This window comes from Silene latifolia, chromosome 1 (genome assembly GCF_048544455.1).
Source record: "Silene latifolia isolate original U9 population chromosome 1, ASM4854445v1, whole genome shotgun sequence".
Classification (NCBI taxonomy): Eukaryota; Viridiplantae; Streptophyta; class Magnoliopsida; order Caryophyllales; family Caryophyllaceae; genus Silene; species Silene latifolia.
The window spans coordinates 60,587,613-60,612,290 of NC_133526.1; the positions used below are offsets into that span (position 1 = coordinate 60,587,613).

General features: G+C 40.5%; 1 non-coding gene across 1 annotated transcript; it reads left to right on the forward strand.

The window, feature by feature from the left end:
• Nucleotides 1-2,286: 2,286 nt before the first annotated feature.
• Nucleotides 2,287-2,393, forward strand: LOC141624703 (small nucleolar RNA R71). Its single transcript, XR_012534513.1, has one exon. It is a non-coding gene; the product is annotated as a small nucleolar RNA R71 (small nucleolar RNA).
• Nucleotides 2,394-24,678: the final 22,285 nt, after the last annotated feature.

Sequence of the window (24,678 nt, forward strand, 5' to 3'; positions counted from 1 at the left end):
CTCACTTCTCTCAAACATGACAATTATCTTGATCAAAGTAAATAAAATAAATCCAAAGATGACAAAAATGCAATACAAGAATTGAAATGCGAGTTAGGGAGTTAGAAGTATTTACAAACGGTGGTTTAGGGAGGACTCCACCAAACTCTCATTCTTGATGAGATGTCAAGGGGGCATGTTCAAGGTGTTGTTGATGTTGCTCAACACCTTGAAGAAATAATCAAAAGCTTGTTCATTATCGTTATAAAGCTCTTCAATAGACCTTTGCCCTTGTTGTCGGTCTTGATCTATGGCATTATACATGTAGGGATTAAAAATCCCTTCAAATTCGTCGTCCCAAAGACCACAAACTTCATTAAGTTGATCATTGAAAATTTCTTGATTTGATGGGGACTACTCTCCCAATTTCTTCTCTTGGCCAATGAGGCCATCCTCTTCTTATTTGCTTGATTTTGATGAGCCTTGCAAGCTCTCCTTGTCACAATTCACTTGCTCTTTGAATGGAGCATCTTCAATTTTCTTCTTCCATTGGAGTTCCGACTTCTTCCTCTCATCCTTTCGGCTATAATGATCAATCATGAAACACGGTTCATGCAAACGAGGAGCTCTCATAGTCTTGTCAAGATTAAAGGTTATGCTTTCATCTCCCACTTCTAGAGTGAGCTCACCATGTTTCACATCAATCACCGCACCCGCGGTGTGTAGGAAAGGTCTTCCTAGAATGATTGGAATGTTGGAATCTTCCTCCATATCAACAATGGCAAAGTCCACCGGGATGAAAAACTTCCCAATTAAATGACGGGGACATCTTCCCATATCCCTAATGGTGTCTTCGTCGATCTATCGACCATTTGGAGTGTGATATTGGTGCATTTAAGCTCTCCCATCCCCAACCTTTTACTCACCGAGTACGACATGACACTCACACTAGCCCCTAGATCACATAAGGCTTTGTTGATCGTTGTGTCGCCAATGGTACACGGTATTGAGAAGCTTCCCGGATCCTTTAGTTTTGGAGGTGAACTCCCTTGAAGTATTGCACTACTCACCTTAGTGAAGCCGATAGTCTCAAGTTTCCGGATCGACTTCTTCTTTGTGAGGATATCTTTCATGTATTTCGCATAGGCCGGCACGTGATTTATTAATTCCGTGAAAGGAATCGAGACTTCCAAATTCTTCACAATTTCCATGAACTTTCCAAGTTGGTCGTCAAATTTGGGCTTGGCTTGACGACTTGGAAAAGGAAGTCTAATCACAATGGGCTCCTTCTCCTTGACCTTGTCTTCATTTTTCTTTGAACTTTCTTCCTTTGATGATTCTCCATCTTAGGAGTTTTGCACAATTTCTTCCTTATCACTAGCTTCCACAACTTCATCCTCAACTTGCTTCTTCGGTGCTTCATACCTTGTACCACTTCTCAAGTGAATGGCACTAACCGTTTCATGTCTTGGGGGATTACTTTGAGGTGGTAATTGCCCCTTTTGTCTTTGTGAGCTTGAAGATGCTAGTTGAGTCAATTGGGTTTCCAACATCTTGGTGTGAGCTAGGATGTTGTTGATGGTGGTTTCCTTTGCTTGGCTATCTTTTTTCATTTGAGTGAAAAACTCTTGTTGATTCTTTTGCATTTGGAGGACCGCTTTTTGGACATCAAAACCTTGGTCATTTTGGTGATTGTATGGATTTTGATTTTGGTAACCTTGGTTTTGATTGTAAAAGGGTCTTTGATTTTGGTTTCTCATGGGTGGTGGAGTGTATGTTGTTTGAGTGTTTTGAACATTTTGGCTTTTGTATGAGAGATTTGGATGGAATTTGGTGTTTTCATTGTAATAATTGGAATAAGGGGTACCACTCTTGTATGCTTGGAAAGCATTCACTTGTTCATTTGTTCCCCTACATTCACTTTGGTCATGTCCCAAAGTTCCACAATTCTCACATATCCCACTTGGGATTGATGAGGATGCCGTCATGGCATTAACATGATGCTTTGGTGATTTTGAGACTTCTTCAAGTCTAGCCATAGCTTTTTCAAACTTCAAATTGATTGTGTCAATATGAGCACTAAGTTGAGCACCCAATTGAGTAACGGAGTCCACTTCATGCTTTCCTCCTCTAGTACCCTTGCGAGGTCTACTATATTGTGAGTTATGGACCGCCATTTCCTCAATCTTGTTCCATGTTTGATTGTCATCAACTTCGGTGAACATTCCATTTGATCCCATGTTGAGAATGTTCCTTGAATCTTCATATAAACCATTCCAAAATTGTTGTACCAAGAATCATTCGCTAAGTCTATGGTGAGGACATGAGCGACAAATTCCCTTGAACCGCTCCCAAGCTTCATACAAAGATTCTTCATCCCTTTGCTTAAAACCCGTAATTTGAGCTCTTAGCATGTTAGTCTTTTCCGGTGGGTAGAATTTTTTGTAGAAAGCTAGAGCCAACTTCTTCCAAGAATCTATTCCGAGAGTGGCCTTATCAAGGCCCTTCAACCATTGTTTCGCGGTGCCGATTAGAGAAAAAGGAAATAAGACCCATCTAATTTGGTCTTGAGTCACACCGGTTTGAGAGATTGCATCACAATAGTCGCAAAAGGTTTCCATATGAGAATGAGGGTCTTCACTAGGCATCCCCCCAAATTGGCTCCTTTCGACTAATTGGATAAAGGCGGATTTGGCAATAAAATTTCCGGTTAGATGTTGTGGTGTAGGAGTACCATTGGGTAGGTTCTCCTCGGTGGGTACGGAGTGTGATGAGAATTTAGGCATTGTAGGTTGATTTTGTGGGGTATCGTGTAATGGGTTCTTCTCTCCTTCTATTGCGAAAGGGTTGATGAACTCAATAGTTGGTTGAATAACTTCACTAATACCTCTCAAATTCCTCCTAGCAAGTCTCCTATTGTTCGTCAAGGTTCTTTCAATTTCACGGTCAAAAGGTAACAAATCACCTTGTGACCTTCTAGACATGCAAAATATCAAACAACTTGAAAGCCATTAGAACAAACCTTGAGGAGTTTTACTTCCCCAAGGCGAAGAAAAGACACAACTAATAACAATATAAAGAAATCTAAATCAAGTAAACACCGTCCCCGGCAACGGCGCCATTTTTGATCGGTCCGTTTCGTGTTCACAAATAGAAGGTGTGGTCGTTGGGTCACGTCTGAATCAAAACACAATTTATAGCTTCACAAACAACTTCACAATTAGTAAAGAGGCAAGTAAAGGTCGGATCCCAAGGGACGGGTATTGAAATGAGATTTCTATTGAAACTAGTGGTGTCTTAGGGGTGTCACAATTTGGGTTGATGTAGAAGGTCACTAACTAAAATAGCAATGAAAATAAACAAGCAAGATGAATTAAAAGGGGTGTAAAGAATTGATAAAAAGCACTAGGGTGTCATGGGATCATAGGGGAATCATGGGAATTGATCATACAAACATGTTCTCAAATTATAAGCAAGCAATTATTGTTGTGATGGATTGAGTTGGGTTATATCTTACAATCCTTGGAAAGTTTGGGTCCCGGAGCCGAATCGATTAGATTGTACAACACCTACAAGTCGACTTAATCTTCCCTACTCAACAACATGCATGGTCTAATGAGACTCGAGTTGGGTTATGTCTTACAAGTCTCATTGAAAAGATAGAAGATGGTGGTAAATGCAAGGATTCATAGGCTTAGCATTTCATCAAATATAACATGTGCATGAGTTGAGATCAAAACAACCAAGCAAATAAAGCATGAAAGCATAGTAATTTAAGCATGAATCATTCCCCATGTTGGTTTCCCCTAATCACCCATTAACCCTAGCTAAGAGACTACTCACTCATTATCATGTTGATCATGCTAGCAAGGTTGTCAATCATACCAACAAAATGAAACATGATGAATAAATGAAAGTAATTAACAATAATTAAAAAGGGATTAAGAGAAATATACCTACTAATGATTCCAATAATAAAGCAAAGATAAAAGAAGTACTTGATGCTTGATTGAGAGGTTGTCAATCTCCCAATAATAACCCAAATAATCTTCAATTACCCAAAATAAAGGATGAACAAAAGAGAGATTAAGGAAATAAAACTTGTATTAGAACTTGATTAATTGTTGATTACAAAACTAAAGAGAGATTTGATTGATATTAACTACTCTAAATATTGATAAGAAGAACATGCTCTTCTAATTAGACTAATGGGGTATTTATAGTGGAAATTAGGGGGATGCATTAGGGTTAAATAAGGGCTAAACTAGTAATTACACTTTTTAGATTGAGCAGGGAGGAGCCGGTATTTTCCGAAGGAAGGGCTTCTTTCTTTGTAGCTTGGAGAAGTGGAAATCGCGCTGTAGAGGAATCCGGGCGGATTAGGGTCGGGACGGGCGGATTCTGGCGATAGAACCCGAGCGGATTAGAGAGAATCCGGCCGGATTGTGGTGATGGAATCCGAGCGTCTTGGTGGAAAACCGCACGGATTGTGCAGGTGGAGGACGGCCGAATTGTGGTCAATCCGCACGGATTGTGCCTCAGCAAGACTTCTTCTTCTTTTCTTCCCTTTTCTTCATAAATTCCTTGGGGATTTCCTTGGGGACTCAAGGATCCTTTCTCAACATTGCTCATCTACTATCATATGTACAAAGGCCTTCTAATCTTGTCTCTCCTTGATGCTTGGTCATTGAATTCGATCAATTTAGTCTCGTTTAGCCATGAAAATGCAAGATTCTTACTCCTTTCCTACCAAGGGATCAAAATCTCAAAGAATATGCAAAACAAAGAACTAAAGATAATAAATGACCCAAATATGCACTAAAAAGCATGGGAACAAGGCTAATTCGGGGGCTAAATATGCGCTAATTATGGTCACATCAAAGCATCAGACTGTGAAGGCAACCAAGGCGGTGATTCTGCTCCATGGGTGTGGACACCGGCTTGCAGCCCAAGAATCAAACTTCAGAAATAATATCCAAAGCCTATTTCCGTTGACAGAGGTAATTACAAACGGAATTACGAACCACTTCCAGCCCCATAAAATACTTCAAGTCACCCAGATCTTTCATATGAAAACAGGAGTGAAGGTAGGTCTTAAATATGGAAATGGCTGTAACATCATTGCCCGAAATGACCAAGTCATCCACATAAATAAGAATACTCAAACGAAGATTACAATTTGTGTATGTAAACAAAGAGTAATCGGACTGACTCTGAACAAAGCCGTATTGCTTGAGTGCAACACCAAGTTTAGAAAACCAGCAGCGAGGAGCCTGTTTCAGGCCATATAACGACTTCCTTAAATGACAAACCATAACTGGCTGAGGTGATGAGAAACCAGGAGGTAAGCGGATGTACACCTCCTCTTCCAAGTCGCCATGTAAAAAGGCATTGTGAACATCCATTTGATGCAAAGACCAATTCTTGGCCGCGACAACAGCTAGAAAATTACGAACAGTAGTCATTTTGGTGACGGGAGCAAAAGTCTCGTCATAATCAACACCCTCAGTTTGATGATTGTCAAACACCACCAAACGGGCTTTCAATCGCTCGACCGTGGAGTCCGACTTATACTTTATTTTGTAAAGCCACTTACTCCCAAGGGCTTTCTTACCAGGAGGAAGGTGCTCTAAGGTCCATGTTTCATTAGCGATCAAGGCATGAATTTCGGAGTCCATGGCGTTGCGCCACCCTTCACTCTTCACGGCTTCCTGAAAGGACCATGGTTCGGTATGGGCAGTGATAACTGCTAGAAAAATACGGTAATCGGCAGTAAACTTTTCACAAGTAACAAATTGATCGGGTAAGGCATACCTGAGCGAGATGGTGAAACACGAATATGAGTGACAACAGACGGACTACTACCAGGTAACTTTGTTTCAACAACATAATCTCGAAGATTGGTGAAGGGGATCCTAAGGCGATGACCACGACCAAGCGCGGCAGGCTCGACAGCCGTGTCACCGGTGGTGGAAATAGCGGGTATGGAACTGGGGTTTGGACAGACTTCAACCGAGGTGGAAGAAGTCGGATTGGGGTTTGGGCTGTCATCAGTTGTGGGAGTCAGACCCTCACCCGAGACAGTAGGTGTGATATAATCCCAGTCAATATATAGATCGTCAGTAACGGAGGGGGAGACCGGATCAGCAACTGGCTGAGAGGACATGTCAAGAAAAGGAAAACGATCTTCATAAAACATCACGTCCCGAGATACAAAAAACTCCTCTGTATCGAGGTCATAGAGATACCACCCTTTCTTACCGGATGGATATCCAATAAACACACACTTGTGACTGCGACTGGCAAACTTTTCCCCTGTGGCACACTGATTATGAGCGAAGCACAAGGAGCCAAAAACACGCAAGCTAGCAAACGGTGGCGGAGTATTGAATAAAATCTCATATGGCTTGATTCCGCCCAACAAGACAGAGGGAGTACGATTAATAGTATAAGCAGCAGCCATGACACATTCACCCCAAAATCGTATAGGAAGACCCGCTTGGAAACGTAGAGCACGAGCCACATTCAAAATATGTTAATGTTTACGTTCAACACGCCTATTTGCTGAGGAGTGCCAACACACGAAGAGTGAAATACAATACCCTTTTCAGTAAAATATGGTTTCAATGAATTAAACTCCGTGCCGTTATCACTACGAACAATTTTAATAAGAGCAGAAAATTGACGGAATATCATGGCAATAAAATGCATAAACTTGGCATAAAGTTCAGTTTTATTGGACAATAGATAAATCCAAACAGCACCAGAACAATCGTTCACAATCGTTAAAAAATATCGAGCACCACATGAAGCTAGATGATCATACGAGCCCCATAAATCACAATGTACCAATTCAAACAGACGGTCACTTTTATTATTACTTAAAGGAAAATTGTTACGAACATGTTTCGCACAATGATAGACCTCACAGGGCGATGTCAATGTGTCTTTGCTAGTACTTAAAAAAGGAAGTAAATGAACTACTTTATTGGATGGGTGACCCAATCGATTGTGCCATAATGAAAAAGATCCCCCTACTGAAACTGCACTTGTGACGATTTGCTTCTCTTGCCTTAGGTAGTATAGTCCGTCATGTCGATCACTGAGTCCAATCACCGCTCCCGTTCTCAGGTCCTGAATAGTACACAAATTGGCATTAGTAACAACTTCATAGTTCGACGCATCACATAATTGCGAGATTGAAATTAAATTACAACGTAATTGAGGGACAAATAGAACGGAATTTAAGACAAAAACTGAAGATAGGACCACACGTCCTTCTTGGGACGCGGAAACACGGGTACCATCAGGAAGGCCAATTTCACGAGTAGCAACCATGTGAACATCAATAAGGGCAGACAAATCACCGGTCACGTGATGCGAGCAACCGGTGACAAGAAGCCACTTACCCGAGAAGTTATGCGTGGAAACCCTATAGACAGTTACGGGGTCGGATGACTCACCACTATCAGCGAAAGTGTGTACAACATGTGTACTCCCAGGCTTCGACGCACCATTATTTGATCCATTTTCAGCACGGCTATTCATCCCCCTGCCACCATCACGACCGCGGCCACTCCGGCCACCACTGTGACCCCCCCCCCCCCCACCGAGAAGGGTCACCCTTGTTCGGCTTATTTATACCTTTTAGTTCATACCACAAGTCCGACAATTCTTCCATAAGATCGAAACACATGCTTCGATCATGTCCTTTACGATTGCAATTATTACACACGAGAGCCTGCCTTTTCGTACGAGTCAGTGTAGAGGAAGGGCGAGGTGGAGGAGGCAGGTTCATACGAACGGCAAGACTAGCAAGCTCAGTTGCTATTTCTTTAGTTTGATCAATACCCCAGACACGTTCTTCTTGGGCAATTAGATGGAAAGCACGATTAATAGTAGGTAAAAGGCTTTGAGATAAAAGAACAGACCGTAAGGACCCATTGGGTTTAGGGAGTAACCCGAGCAAGAACTGATGGAGATGGTCTGACTCACGCCGAGCAAGATGCTGCTTGCCGACATCACTACCACACGAACAACAAATAATAGGCTCGTGCTTGTCGAGTTCGTCCCATAATTGACTTAATTTTCCGTAATAAACGACGACTGTCATATCTTCAGTTTGACGACAATCATGAAGACTTGCTTTAATTTGTTGTATACGCGGACCATCGATAACGTTAAAGCGTTCATGTAGATCATCCCACATACGTTTAACATTATCATATTTAGACAGCAGGGAACGTACCTCAGAATCGATAGTATTGTTCAACCATGAGACAAGCATACTCTGGATCGTTTTCCAATATTCCTTAGTACACGGTGGTTTGGGCTTGGTGTAGGTGCCGTCAACAAATCCAAACTTTCGTCGAGCACGGAGTGCGTGGCCAACATCATACACCCATCCATCGAAATTGGTGAGTTTGAGACGGATGGACGTCATATTGTCACCAGGCTTGTCCTGGGGACCAATAAAAAACGGATAGGAAGGGTCGATTTTGTCGACTGTGGTGGTTGAGATAGCGTCGCCAGAAATGGCGGAAACGGAATTAGGATTTATGATTTTAATTTTGAAATTTTTGAGAGGCTCGATACCATGCTAAGAACAATTGAATAGCACAGAACAGTACGACCTTTCTCATTCATTCAAACGATATATTTATACATGATAGAGAGCTAGGGTTAGGGTAACCCCTTACCCAAGACATACGATATACCATAACATAATATAATACGATATGGGCCTCTGTTAAGACGTTAAACTAAATACCGTTTAAATTTCTAGATATTAAATAAATTTTGTGGGAGGTATATATATATGAAGGAAGAAAACTTGTTATCGATTGTGGCCGAGACCTTTTTTTTTCTTTTTTTTTTTTTTTTTTTTTTTTTGGAAAAGTAGTGCATTAATATAAATAAAGAAGAAATTCATACAACATACAATCAAGGCGGGGGATCGGGCTGAGCGAAGATTCTACCGAAACAAGATCATTCGCATAAAGACGCATTACAAAAGGAGGAACAAAGCTACAAATAAAAGACCCATTGTGCAACGCGATTCGTGGATCGCTTCTCAAAAATAATCTTGACATGAGGAGAAGCTCTTAGACGTTAGTAAGGGACCACAAGGAGCATAATTTCCGAGGAGAGCATTAAGGACAATATTGGAAGCGGAGCTCACAATAAAATTACCCGGAGTAACCCTAAACAAAAGACCTTCCCTGATCGCAAGAACCTCGCTAATGAAGGGGTTAAGAGCAAGGACCCGACTAGACCAACCCAAGAACTACACACCCGAATCAGAGTAAGAGACACATGCAAGACTAGCAGAGGAAAAGGTGGTACAGAAAGCTATATCAACATTGATCTTAGACCAATTCCGCGGAGGAGGGGCCCAACACAATGTGTAAAATGTAGTAGGGGTAACGGGGGAGGGAGAGTTGCTAAAGGGGGTCTTGTGACTAAGCTAGGCACATGTCCAAGATGAAGCGAGGGAGGAGGTAGTGGAGATCCATTTGGAGTCAGTAGGAGGGCAAAGGCTAGAAAAAATAAAATTGTTTCGCCTAAACCAAAGGTGGAAAGTAAAGAATGAGAAAAGAGTAACCCACCACAAACTAGGAGAGGTGCAATTCTAGTGGATCCACTGTTTAATAGGGAGAGAGAAGAAGGAGGGGGTATAATGAACATGGCCCAAACGCTAAGGGCATGTGGGAATTTGGGCAATCACGGAGGATATGGATGACCGATTCCTCAATAGGACGGACTGAGGCAAGAGGTACAATGAGGGGAAGAGAGAATCAATCTTTTATGTAGGGTGAGGTTATACGGGTGTTGATGATAGGACACGTATTTATTTATCGACACCGCTCATAATTGGATTCTGTTTCGTGATGCGAGACGGGTATTATTTGATGGTTTTATAATTTAAATAAAATTTAAATTATTCATTTTTTTATTTTGAAATAAATGAAGTTTATTTCAACGGTTTACATATTTTCGAGTTCATTTAAATTTTTAAAGCTTTTATTTATAATTTATCTGAAAAATAAATTATTTTAAAGATTTTATTTTTATGAAATTTGTGATGATTTATGATTTATTGTTTTATTTAATTTGAAAAATTGGATTTTAAATTGATATTTGAGCCCTATTTTTGGAACGATTGTGAGCTCGTTTGAGTAAGTTTTTGGGCTCGATTTTGAAGAGGAGTTCAGCCCATTACTTTGCCCCTACAGTCTAGTGTTTGAATCCTCTTACCCACACCTTTCCCCTTCCCTTTTCCTTGGCCAAACCCACGTGAAACAGGCCCCAAGACCACCCTCGTTAACCTGTTTTTTCCAGCCCATTCTCGACACCAAGCACCACCCAACCCGACTCCCTTTTAACCCAACTCTCACCTCACACCTAGCCCATATACTAACCCCTTAGCATGCCCCTAACCCAAGTCCTAACCCAACACAAATGACCCTAACCCACGCCCTATTTTGCGCGCAAACAGTAAGGTACGTTCCCCATGTTTTCGAAGCTCCAAGCTTGCTCCTTTAAAACTCAAATCCTTTCCCACATTCCCTAGCTTAATCCCCAAGTAATAGATATATTTTTTTCCATCCAAACAGCTCACGAAATCTCTCCGAAACCAAAAAAATATCTCTTCCAAATCCTTTCCAAAACTGCCCCTCAATCTCTTTCCAACTCCATATTCCATCTCTATACATTTACTCCATCTCATACACAGCCAATAACCGAGCCCTACAAACCCTAAAGCTTCTCCATCTCTATTTCCTATATAAACACCCTTCACTTCAGAAGTGAGACAAACGAATTCTCTCAAAACCCTAAGCATTTGCCTCTGAAACCTCACGTTACCAATTATCCCTAGTCTCCTCTCATACCCAGAAATCAAGCATAAAGTCCAAACATAGAATTAGACGAACGTTAGAGCATTGTTTTGCTCTCATTTTCGTGTTCTTCCGAGTTCTAGACAACCACTATTCTCGTCCATTTCTCTTTGTTTTCCTTTCGTTTTTGCTTATGTTTTTCGTGTTAATCTGAAAATTAGGAATCTCACGATTCCTAAACATCTTTTAAAAATCAAAACCGTTGACAAACAAAGTCGTAATCACGTTTTGAAATCTGTCGCACGAAGTGCATTTTACTCGTGAAAATTGTTTGTTTTTTCGAGTTTGTTCAATTGTTTTGAAATCAATTTTGTTTGCAAATCGTCGAAGACGCGCCTTTTAGCAACACTTACATACAGGATCCTGAGTCATGTCCAAATCTACATTTAAGTTAAAGGTGCAAAATAATCCCGCCATCCTTTCCTTTCTTTTTCTCGTTTTTTTCCGGTTTTTGAGCATGTTGGTTTTCATTTGTTCATTTTATTTAATATCGTATTGTTAATCCTGTGTGATAATGATGTCAATGTTGAATTTATTTGCTATTTAGGATTAGCATGTTTATTTCATTTGAATCACATGTTTAGTTCGATATTTTCAGTGTACGATGTATCTATGTTTGGTTGTGTCATAGCCATTGTTAATTCGTAACTTGGCCTAAGTAAATTTGTAGAATGCATGTTTAAATGAATTAGACAATATTTAGGTCACACATGAACTTTCACATAGGATGTTTAAATGAATTTCCTTAAAGAACTTAATGAATTCACCTTTTCTTATGACGATTTCTCGCTAGTTAAAAAGTGCTTGCTTAACATCTGTTTTGTGACACTCGATGGCTAGATTAGTCAGTTGACCACCCATGTTGGCCGTGTGTTTGGCTGTGTGTTTTGGGCCGCGTGTTCTACCTCGACATTTGTGCCGATTTCTAACCCGTTTTATCGCATTTGTTTTGTTTAATTATTGCAATTATGTCAATTGTTATTATATTTAGTCATCGTAATTAAGCTCTTAATTAATGTAATCATTTTAGGCTTGATGTAATTTATGCTTAAGGGTCAAGTCTGTCTCTTTAGTTTATGTCAAAAACTTTACTTTAGCTAGCTAAATCGACGCATTTAACCAATTAAATCGAAGTGAGTGCGTGAAACGAGGAGAGACTCAAGGAAGATGTCCATGTAAGCCTTGAGTTCCCCCTTTGGCACGGTTTTCAAGGCCCTTTGTGAGGTGTGTCGTTTATGTATCTAGTGAGTCGGTTTTTTATCTAGCAATTGTAACTAGATCGAGTTGTATATTTAATTCAATTGTTTACAAGTCGAGTCAACGAGAATCATGTGGGTTGTAATAGGTAGTGCTCCAATTGCTTTCCTCTCCCTAAGCCATGTCGTGAATGCTTGCTTAGTATTATTTTAAATCGATCTTACATGCTAGAACAACTTGGACAAAGTAGTTTAAATTGCATTAAACGATTAGAAACCGAACCCATATGTTAGGATTAAAAAGCGTTTTTGCGCTTTCATATAACGATCGTAATGTTATGCAATTAGCCATCGTACTCCTTAGTAGAGGCCGTTATTGCAACGGGCGTGGGTGAGTGTTTTATTAATGATTTTCCCATCACGTACATTCACACCGAATCCAAACTCTTTTCAAAATGGTTTCCAAATTTCCTTAAATTTGGTGGCGACTCCAACCGTTTTTCAAAACCCCGTGGATACCGATTTTCCACATCCACAACGGGAGTTTGTACCACAAGGAGAGCCAAAGAATGAATTTAATGGGGGGGGGGGGTTTGGGTGGGAAAATCCCATAGCCAGCAAAGGTCAATGGAAGGGGAGGAGGGAGAAGGAGTAATATTAGCTAAAATAGACTCATAGGAAGGACCTAAAGATAATTTATTCTTAGTAGCGAAAGAGGAGGTAAGGATGTTCTTGGAAGGAACAGAATGGAGGGGAATGGAAATTGATGGGGCACGCCGAGTCGACCCGACATGCATGCCAATCGACGGGTTAAACGGGTCCAAATGACCGCTATGTCAAACGTGATGTACACTTCCTCCCTCAAATAAATATCTTCCCTTGAATTCTTTCCAAGGGAAGACACTTACATAGAGGCAAAATATCCTTGTAAGGAAAGACAACGACATTTAGTTAATCAATCACAACAAGAAATCCGTTCTCTCTCTAGAAGTAAGACTACCTAAAGCATCTAAGAGAGGGACCAGGATCGAGCCTCACGCCAAAGGTCCCGGCTATACATATGAGGACCCTGTGTGTTACGTGTGCAGGTAAAGCTTGAGGCAGAGGGACACCATCTCATCCAACATCTGAAAGGAGCGCGTTGACCCGACCCTAGCTTAGGAAATGCTTACTTGATTATTTTCAACCCGAAACAATTTGGCTCCGTCTGTGGGAAGCTTTACATAAAAGTCCTACAAGAATCACCCTAAGAATGCCTCTATCAGAAAACAGTGGAGAAGGACATTCCAAGCGTGTTAAGTACTCTCACAACCTAGCACTACCAAGATCTCCGTCAACCCTATCTGCCACTCAGCTACAGGTCCAAACGGTGATGCATGGTGCCACCACCCTTCGTGACACTGACATCCGCCTCAATGGGATAGCGACTCACGATGACGTACCAACACCACCCAAGGCCACGACTAATTTGTAGAATTCAGTAGCCCAATTAATATCCTAGAGGGGGGGGGGGGGTGAATAGAGTATGCACTCTTTTTCAGTTAATATGCAAACGTGGTATACTTTGATTTTTGCAACTTATGAATTAAGTACAAATATGTCGAGTATATTGATGATCTTTGAAAAGCAAAACGTGAAAGCAATAAAATACGAAAAAGATAAATAACAGACGAGTTTCTAACGTGGTTCAGCCCAATTGAAAAGCCTACACCTACCCCTTTTTATTAATTGTTTATCACGAGCGCCTAATCCGTTCTAGCGTACAATAAACAACCAATCCCCACGATTAACCCTAATCGTGGTAATGAATGATATTAAGCCTTCGGTATTTGAGAGATGTAAAGCTCTCAATAGTGAATGATGTTAAGCCTTCATGATGTAGGATGTTAAGCCTACGGTGCGTAAGGTGTTAAACTTATATTACAAGTGTTTCAATTTCATTGATATAATCAACTCTAAAACAATACAATTCAATTGTCCAGAAGAAGATTGTAAAACTAAGAAATTTTAAAATATAAATTTTTGACACGAAAAGTACTTATTTTAATGACTTGATTTGTGAAAATAATTTTGCAAAAATAAACGTTAAGAGCAAGCAGAAATGCAACGGAAATGTTTTTTTTGCAAAGATAGATTTAATCAAGTTGAAATTATTTGAAGTCGTGTATGTTTTAGATTTAGAAACGTGTGTATATATATATATATATATATATATATATATATATATATATATATATATATATATATATATATATATATATATATATATATATATATATATATATATATATATATGGAGGCACACACGAGTAAACAACATAAATCTTTCGAATTAGGGTTTCTCGTATGCTTGCCTTGATCCACACTCCAAATTTAAAATTCTTCATAAAATATTAAAGATAAACATTTCTAAAATATTTTGGCCAAAAATAAGTTTAGAAATGATTTAAATAAAATTTATATTCTATGAAAGAGTAACCGAAAAAGATCTTATAATTATCTTAGCAATTCGGTTAAGAATCTTATGGAAAGTAAAATGATTTCCAAGATTTAAAAGATATAAAATATCTGGACAAGATAAGAATTCCTTGTTTAGATAGAAATCACATCGTGGTCTATCTTTTGCTCAAAGATTCTATAATATCTTGTAAACAAGATACAACAAAATCTTTCTTCAAAAGATATACAAAGTTAGATTTCAATCCAACTTAAAACTCATATGTAATACCGAGATAGTATAGTTTTGAAATAAACAAAATGAGATAGAAAGAGTTTTTTTAGAAAACAATTAAAGACTCAAACTACTGCAGACTTGAGGATACGGTCTCCTCAACCTAGGATACCGTTCCTTCAGTTTCAGGCAGAATTTTTCAACACTTGAGGTAACCGTTCCCTCAGCTTAGGACACCGTTCCCTCAAGTGAGGTTTGAGATTGTGCATAATTCTAAGATCCTCTTTTACAAAACATGTCCTTAACCTACTTCTAGGACTCCGTGATGACTTTGTAGATATGTCCTTGATTTCAATCATCATCTTATGCGCTTTATTTGAGTCAACCTTGAGTACCTAAATAATATGCATATTATACAACATACCAAGCTCATGAAAGCATAAACAAAATAACTTAGAAATAAAAACGATAACTTGACATGCTTCAAAACTTAATAAGACCTAGTGTCAACATAATCAACAAAAAACTCTGAGCCCAAACTTGTTAGATACAGTGATCAAGGCTTTATAACAAGCCCAGGTTGTCCTCTCAACCCCTCCACGAAGGGAGAACGTTGAGAAAAGTCAAAACCGCATCACTCCCAGACAGTTATTCAATGATAGAACTCCAATAGAAGTGGAGAGTAGCAAGCATCACGAGGAGATGCGCACTCACACAGTGCAGAAGTCGACCACATCATCATACGGTGATCACACTCCCCCAAGGAGTGCTTCCAAGAGAAGCAAACTGAGCGAGAAAACTAAATATGTATTTTCTCGCTTGACTGAGAAAGGCGAGAGGAAGATAACCACACGACAACCCAGGAGTGATCACCGAAAGTGAGTCATCCTCCCACGCTAAACCCACTAGATTGAAAAATCCTAAGGAATAAAGTCCCCTAGATCAAGATGCCAACAGTCTAGTTTGACGGAACGACGGATCCAGGCGACGACCTAGCAGCATACGAGAGTCACATGGAGATGTGGGATGCAGATGACGCTTTGTGGTGTAAAGTCTTTCCGGTGACCCTGGTTAGGCTTGGACAGTCCTGGTTCAGAGGATGGCCGGATGGATCGATCAAATCCTACGAAGACATAGGCCAACACTCAATAGGAGCCGCGAAAGGACGATGGTAGAGCTGCTTACACTCAATCTCTTGAATGGATAACGAATCAAGGACTACATCCATCGCTTTGACTTAGAAAGTCATCATGTCAAAGGCCTCGCCAACGTAATGGCCATCTTCGCCCTAACTCATGGATTTGTTGGAGCCGTGTCCTCCAGTTAGTGCGGATAACGTTATTGCACATACACTTGTACGGACAAGTGGGAGCTTGTTGGGGCTGGTGTCCTCTACAGTTAGTGCAATAACATTTAAATCTCTAAAAGGATCAAAGAGTATACTTTTGTATTATTATCAGTTGGTCCACGTTTATCAATAACGGTTGGCTTGCTAGATAAGTTTGACGTTATTGTCATACTGATGGCGGTGATCAACTGGTCCCTAAAAGTCACACCTATAGGATACGTTTGAGATATGTGACGGTATGAAAATACAGTCATGTTGATGCCTAATATGACTAATCAGTTAGTCGGAGTTATTGACTAATAATTAGTCAAACGCGATGTGAGATAATTATTTAATACGGATTAAATAATAATGGCTAAGACGAATTAAGCGGTTAATTCGTAAATTGAATATAAACGATTATATTTAATTAATGTATATTGAATTAATTAATTATACAACATTGTCATTGTCGGACAAGTATTAATATATCGACTGAGTCATGTTACTAGTTGATATTTTAATAACCGATAACCGATGACGATTTATAATAAAAACCCGTCATATACATTTTAGCATTTTGAGTCGGACCACGAGCCAAAAATAAGGAGGAAGTGGAAAGCCCACTCCCTCCTCCATGTACACTGTTTGGCCGAACCAAACAAAAGGAGAGGCTCCCTCTCCTTTTGCGCTAATCATCTCATTTGCAACGTAATTAGGGTTTCGGGGCAATTTTCTCTGAAATTCTAGATCTCACATCGAAAAACCTCACAACAACTCTCTCAATATTGCAAGTCAATTAGAGAGTATTTCTAGCACAAGGGGCATAGTCTCAGACGGTCTTGGGTGCAACGATTAGGAGGAAATCTACATTAATTTCTGTCTTAGGCCGAATTCACAAGGACCCGAGGTTGATTCTTGTTCTTTAGCGTTTCTCTATTGTTTTTCGTTTATGACCATAAATCGCATGTTAAACTTACGTTATAGTCCTAAAGTTTAAGGGTTTTATACGGATATTACCCCACAGGATTGCGAGACGGAGCCCTAGAGAGTAAAATCCTCCAAAATCCACCAAAGAGTCTCATAGAGGCTTGGAAGATGGCTGATGGATACATCAGAGAGGAGGACTATGAGAAACGTTTCGCGCCGGTTAACACTTACCTAGTGCGAGGAAAGACCTCGATCAAGGCATCACCTTTTTGACAGTCGAAGAAAGGCTCATCCCCTGCTCATATGAGGGGCAGAAGGAGCGCCAAAGAAAGATTGGGACCAAAAAAGTAAGCTAGAGATCATTTTCCACGATTCTAACATCACACCCCACTAAATAGGAGGATTTCAGAAGTGTACTAATACCCGTCGTTGTGAGTACCAAAGATAAAATTTATATTTCCTATTAAGACTAACCTAGGCTAGTGGTAACAGGGTCGAACCACAAGGAGGCAGATGTAAATTTTAGTTGATTTATATTCAGTCTGAGGTAACTATTGTGGGGGTTGAATTGAATTGGTCTACAGCTAATAGTGAATAAAGACAATAAAGACAATAAACGATTTAAACAGATAAAAGAAGGGTACTAGGATGATCGGTTCATTATAGCTTCGGCGGCAGCAAACTAAGTCGGTCTGAATCAAACACAGGTAAGGCGGGAAATAAAGAGGTCCTCTCGGTCCACTCTTAACAAATAGCATCTTTCGATCTCGCTATAGGTCCCTAATGTCACTAATACTAACTTTCGTCCTGAAAAGTGATTAATGGTCTAAACTATATCTATCTTTCGATCTTAGCACAGTTTAGTCGATTTAATTGATGGTCAAATAACTTTCCCTATCTTTCGATCTAATGGGTCGGTCATAAATTAGGTGTCTAACTGGTCGCATGCATTCGATCCGTTAAAAACAACATTAAAATAATTAAAACGAATATAAAACCCTACGAGGTCAGTCGATCGACCTACAATGTCAGTCGATCGACCAACACGCGAGACAGTCCGTGTGTAATCTATTGCCGCCTATGCCATAAGTCTCCTACATCCTAGCACTATAGAATTAGCTACTCATGCTAAGGGTAGAAACAACAACATAAACGATAAAGCTAACTATTGAATTCATGCTAAAAACAGTAAAATAAACAATTAACATAAACAATGATAACAGTTGCAGGAAACTAGCTAGCAATTCTAAACTATTGATAAAATAAGGATGAACTATAATTAGGGCAGAAGAATACCTAATTGCAGAGGAAAGATTAGTTATTAAGAACCGAAAATCCAATGCTCAACAATCCCAAACCCTAACTATCAAGAACCGTATGCGAAAAACTTAGTCTAAATTACTGAATAAAACTTTTAATGAAAACTGAATAATAACTTGATGATGATTGAATGTTTCTAGGTTACGTTATATAGCAACTAACGTAACCTTATTTCCTAAACCTAGCATAACTTTGGGCTTCAAGATTCACGGTCTTTTAATTCTCGTCTGGAATAGCAGCCTAGTCGATCGACTAAGGTAGGTGGTCGATCGACTGAATAGCAATGAACAGTGGCTTCTGGAACCCGAACATTGGTCGATCGACTGAAGGTGATGGTCGATCGACTACTTGAGCTGCTACTTGACTTCTTGAAACTCGTGGACTTGTCTTTTGGGCCTTGGATTGCGCGTTAAGCTCGTTCCTTAAGTGATTCCTTTACTTCATTTACAATGCAGATTACTCGGGGACGGATTTGGCTTGATTTCCCGTTGAATTCTTCACATTTCTGCAATAATGTACAAAATACGGAAGTAGACTGAAATAGGGAGAAATGCAGCATAAACTACAAGAATGAGCTCGAAATGCGTAAAATGGGATGTAAAACATCATATAAAAGACACGCATCAAACTTCCCCAAACCAAACCCTTGCTTGTCCCCAAGCAAGAACTAGACTCGATCCTAAAACCTAATGGAACGAGTTCAATCTCGAGCGAATTGTCAACTCAAAAAGCCTAAACCAATTTAATGCATAACCAACAATCAATTAGTAATGCGAATCATGCAAACGAATTATAAAGTCGTTAAAGATCACAATCAATCTGAGAGACTTATCAAATTGGACTCTCACGGGTCGCTCAAATCACTCAATAAGTACAGGTGAATATATGTAAGATAGAAAGAATTAATTTTGTAGTGACTCTCACCTAACTACGACCTATGAAGACATGCCAGCAATAGAATATGAAAATGATCTCTATGACCGTACATATGCATTCCAACCAAACAGATGACCAATGACACATGCCGAGGTAAATATGGGATATGTGAGGTATGGGTAAGAAGAGGCAAAACATTTTGTGGAAAAGTGGAGGTACAGGTGACCAAGCTAGTACCAAAACGGAACCAAATGGCAACATCCAACTTCTTGCTCATAATCAAACGAAACGGTGCTATAGCAAGCACAAAACTCACAATCTCCAAACTAACAAATCAATAAACTCCCCATAGGATATAAATGAAACATGGGAGCAAAAATCGCCAAAAGATAAGGATTAAATTATGCGAATTGACTTCTTCCTCGAATCTCCGTCGATCGACCAAAAGGGGCAGTCGATCGACTGCTATGAACAGTGCAGAACCTCTTTTTCTTTCTTTTTCGAATCATTTTTTTCATTTCTTTCTTTTTTTTTTCTTTTGTTTCTTTCTTTCCTTTTTTTTTTCATTTTCCAATCATCATCTCAACAGAGCAAATGCCACCAAAAACGAGTAACAATCCCAAGAACACAGACTACTAGCTTGACAAAGGTAGGCTAAGTGTAGGATGTAGTAAACGGGACAAAAAGGCTATTTTTGGCAGTGTGGAGCTTATGGGCAAAATGAATAAAGGAAACCTCTTCCACATGTGTCAACTAACCACAAACCGAATGCATACAGGTATTAAGTAGATTAAATTCATATTTATGCAAATTAAGGACACATGTCTCATAAGGAGTACTACTCACATTCCTAAATAAACCGGTCATAGATGTCACCAGTTATAGGCTCTAAACCTCAGAATGTATGATGTAGTTTGCCAATTTTCTAAGTCAAATCTCAAGTTCAGCATGAATGTAACGAAAACTCGTAGATATGCATTCACGATTCTACTAATAACATGTTAATCTAGCAAGGCTCAGGCAAAACAGGTGCAAATGCAAAATCATCATAGAAATACTACCGTTCCGACTCGACCTAAATGCTAAAATAAACGTGCATTTTATGGGAATTTTTTGAAATTTTTCAATTTTTTTGATTTTTGATGTATATGAAGAAGTAAACAACAACGCAAGACATAATGTAAACGTGAATGCAAGCAAATGATATGCGACGCAAAACCCTTCCCCAAACCAAATCGCACAATGTCCCCATTGTGCAAAATCATGTAATGAAGAAAAGAGAAATGGGAATTTGCGAGAAAATAAATAAGCAAGACACAAAGGAAAGATATGGAACTCACAAGACTTTAAGCACAGGAAAAGGAAACCTCCCCAAACCAGCGTGAGCTAGGAGGTTTCGAGCTAACATGATGCTACTAACAAGAGTGCCTGAAAGACAGAAAATACCACGCATAAGACTGAGAAAACAATTTTGAAGCGGTAAAATTGTGCGTAAATGAGAAAACAGAAGAAATAAGTAATATAACGGAAAGTAAAGCGGACTAGAAAACTCCCTTAGGTCCCCATATCGACCAAACACAGCAGGGGAGAGGTCGTGAACAAATACAGCAGCAGCAGTGGTCGATCGACCAAGAAGATCAGTCGATCGACCAGGTGGGCGTGAACGAGCTCCGTAAACACCGCAAATCGGTCGATCGACCATATAGGTCGGTCGATCGATCAAAACACTCTTCTTTGCAACTTCTTATTTCTTCGTATTAGCTCAATAACTCGAGCTACCGAGGTCTAGAAACCTGCAAATGCACAATAATACGCGCCCAAAATTGCGCGAAAACCCAAAACAAAGCCTAAAGTGCATAAAAATCCTAAACAAAACAAAATAAATGCGAAGTTTTCGCGCACTCAAAAGCAATAATAAAAAAAACAAAATAGTTCGAAAGCAATAAAATGTTTGTAAAGCTTTTGATCAACTAGTAGTTGATCAAGAAAGGCCAAGGTATGGCCCACTTCGTCGGCTTCTGGCTACTAGAGGTAGCCTCAATGGTGCTCAGTTTATCAGCTGCACCCTTCTTAGCTTCAACAGTCGGAGAGCTCAATGGATCAACCTCGTCATCTCCCTAATCGAGGACTTCCTTGGAATCTTCAGAATCCAAATCAGCCCATCTCACCTTGGCTGGCTCATCTTCCACTTCCTTATCAATCCCATAGCTTAGGCATCCAAGGCCTCCTCTTTGAATGATAGGCTTTGTTGTAGCTAGAGTGACCTGCAGCTCATCCTTCCCCAAACCAGCTCCTGCAATGTCTAAAACAAAAGATTCTTCCTCCTTTCTGCTCCCAATCTGGGGCGGAGGGGTTAGCACAGGAGTAGTAATAGAGGCAGGCAATTCAGGAAGCACAAAGTACGATTTCTTTTCAGAAACCGTATTACAAGTAACAGGCCACATGGGGTCCTTCTTTTTTTTTTTTTTTAGCAGGTTGGGCAAAAATGATAGAATGTTTCCCAACTTTGAAGGTCAAAGTTCCGAGCCTACGTCAATAATCGCACTGCACCGGCGGTGTGCGAAAACTACTACCTAGGATGATCGGTATATGGGCATCCTCAGGCATGTCAAGGACAACAAAGTCAACAGGGAAGAAAAACTTCCCTATTTGGACGGGTATGTCCTCTAAGACCCCTATTGGCTGGACCGAAGATCGGTCAGCCATCTGAACTGTCATGTCTGTGATAGCAAACCGGGTCAACTTGAGTTTCCTAGCTAAACTAAGGGGCATGACGCTTATACTAGCCCCTAAATCACACAATGCCTTTTCAATAGAGAAGGTACCTATTTTGCAAGGAACAGAAAAGCTACCCGGATCCTCTAACTTATGGGGCGCAGTGTGAGACAGATAGGAGCAAGACTCCTTAGTTAACGCAACAGTGTGAACATGTTCAAGCGATTTTTTCTTTGACAATAACTGTTTCATAAATTTAGTGTATGCTGACACTTGGTTAACTAACTCAAGGAAGGGTACCTGAACATTCAAGCTACGAATAACTTTCTGAAACTTAATGAAAGATACCTGTTCCTTCGTCGGCACGAGTCTCTCCGGATATGGGGCTGTAAGGAGTACCTTAGCCCTCTCCTCTAAATCGCGCGTGCCAGTATCCTTGGACTTTGGCTGGAAGTCCACAACTTTTTCCTTGTTGAAGCTTGACCCTCCCTCGGACCGTCTCAAATGAGAACCATTAACTCATCATTGGGTCGAACTTGAGAGCGGATCGACCCATCGGCACTCGGGTCGGCACCAATATTTTCGGATCGTGGTACCACAAACAAGTGGTCTCGCAGATTATTTGGCATCAAAGGACGAAATTCCTCAAGATCGCGGCGATCTCGGTCGATCGACCATTCCCTCGATCGATCGACCGAGATGTACGATTCAAGCTCCCAGAACCCGTGCTTGATCGATCGACTAGGTATATCGATCGATCGACCGATATACCTGTAGACAAATGTTTCTTTGATTTATTCGTTGAAGCTTTCTTTTGACTTGTTTCCGGCTCATCTTTTTCAACAGCGTCCTCGACCATGGCAGGACCATCAAGGGTGGACCCGCTCCTCAAAGTGATGGCATTTAGGGTCTCCTTTTGTTCAGGTTGAGTCGGTAAGTGTCCGGGAGCTCGAGTGTTACTTTTGCTAGCCAATTGAGCAATTTGGCTCTCTAGTAGCTTCATTCCGGCCTCTCTTGCTTTGGACTCCTTTAGCAACAGGTTCTTAAGCTCGGAAAATTCAGAATTCTGCGATTGTTCTTCTTTGCTGCGGCACATAAGGAGGTTTCGATATTGTTGTTGCTTTTGATGAGGGGAACATAGGGTTCTTCTTTGCGTGGAGCTTGAGTTGGATTCAGGACATTTTGGCTCCTCCAACTCAAGTTTGGGTGGGTTGGCTCGTAGTAGGTGTTGGTCTGCCTATAGTGTTGAAAGGCAGCACAAGATTTAAAGGGACTAGGGCAGTTCTTCGAAACGTGCCCCTCAGCTCCACACCTTTCATAGACGAAGGGACCGTCTGACACAGCATTGACTTGGTACATCCCACCTTTAGAGGCTCTTCCTATCTCATACTTGTCAAATCTCGCAGTAAGAGCCTCAAGCGCAGCGATAAAGGAGGATTTAGCAGCTCTCCTCTGGTTCCCTCTAGAATTTCCATACTTGGCCTTGTGGGTAGCTAGATCGTCAATGATCTTCCACCCCTTGGTTGCTCCTAAATTTTCAGCGAATCGTCCATTGGCTGCAGCATCCAAAATGGCCCTCTGATCGTCGTACAACCCATTGTAGAAATGATTGCACAAGCTCCACTTTTCGAACCCATGGTGCGGTATGGTTCGCACCAACTTCTTAAAACGGACCCATGCTTCGTGGAAATTCTCATCCGGCCCTTGTTTAAAGCCCGTGATTTGGGCTCTGATAGCAATCGTCCTTGAAGCAGAAAAGTACTTCTTGTAGAATGCCAATGCCAAGGTATTCCAATCGGTGATCCCAAACGGTCCGGTCCAAATCTCTATACCACTCCCTTGCGGATCACGAAGGAGAAGATGAACATGGTCTCCTTGATCTGGTCTTGGGTCACGCCACCGGTGGGGGTATGGAACAACAAAGAGTCAATAAAGGTCTCCATATGCTTAGCCGCATCTTCATTTGCGGCTCCCCGAATCGCTTCTTCTTCTCAACCATGCTAATGTAAGAAGGCTTGGGTTCGAACTTCCCGCATCTCCCGGTAATTCGAACCCCTTATATAAGTTTTCACTGTTGTCGGCTCGAAATGACTAGCTATACTTGCTTCCTCGGCCATGACTGGAATTTCGGAGAAGTAACTGTCTCGGTTGAAGAAGTGGAAACGGTGAAGATCATGGGTCTTCTTCGAACAGATTGTTCTCGTAATAGCTTGACAGAGTACTCAGCTCTTCCTCTGTTGGTAGTACTCTTTGTGTTCGTCTCTACTCGCGCAAAGATTTCTCTATCTCAGGGTCAAATGGCACTAGTTCACCACCCTGTGACCTGCGCATAAGAGGAAACTACAAAAAGAATATGAGAAAAGTTTAAGGAACGGAAGTCCCTTAAACTAAGAAAGACTAAAAATAAAACAACTAAAATTAGGACTATTGCCTCCCCGGCAACGGCGCCAAAATTTGATACCCGTCGTTGTGAGTACCAAAGATAAAATTTATATTTCCTATTAAGACTAACCTAGGCTAGTGGTAACAGGGTCGAACCACAAGGAGGCAGATGTAAATTTTAGTTGATTTATATTCAGTCTGAGGTAACTATTGTGGGGGTTGAATTGAATTGGTCTACAGCTAATAGTGAATAAAGACAATAAACTAAATAAACGATTTAAACAGATAAAAGAAGGGTACTAGGATGATCGGTTCATTATAGCTTCGGCGGTAGCAAACTAAGTCGGTCTGAATCAAACACAGGTAAGGCGGGAAATAAAGAGG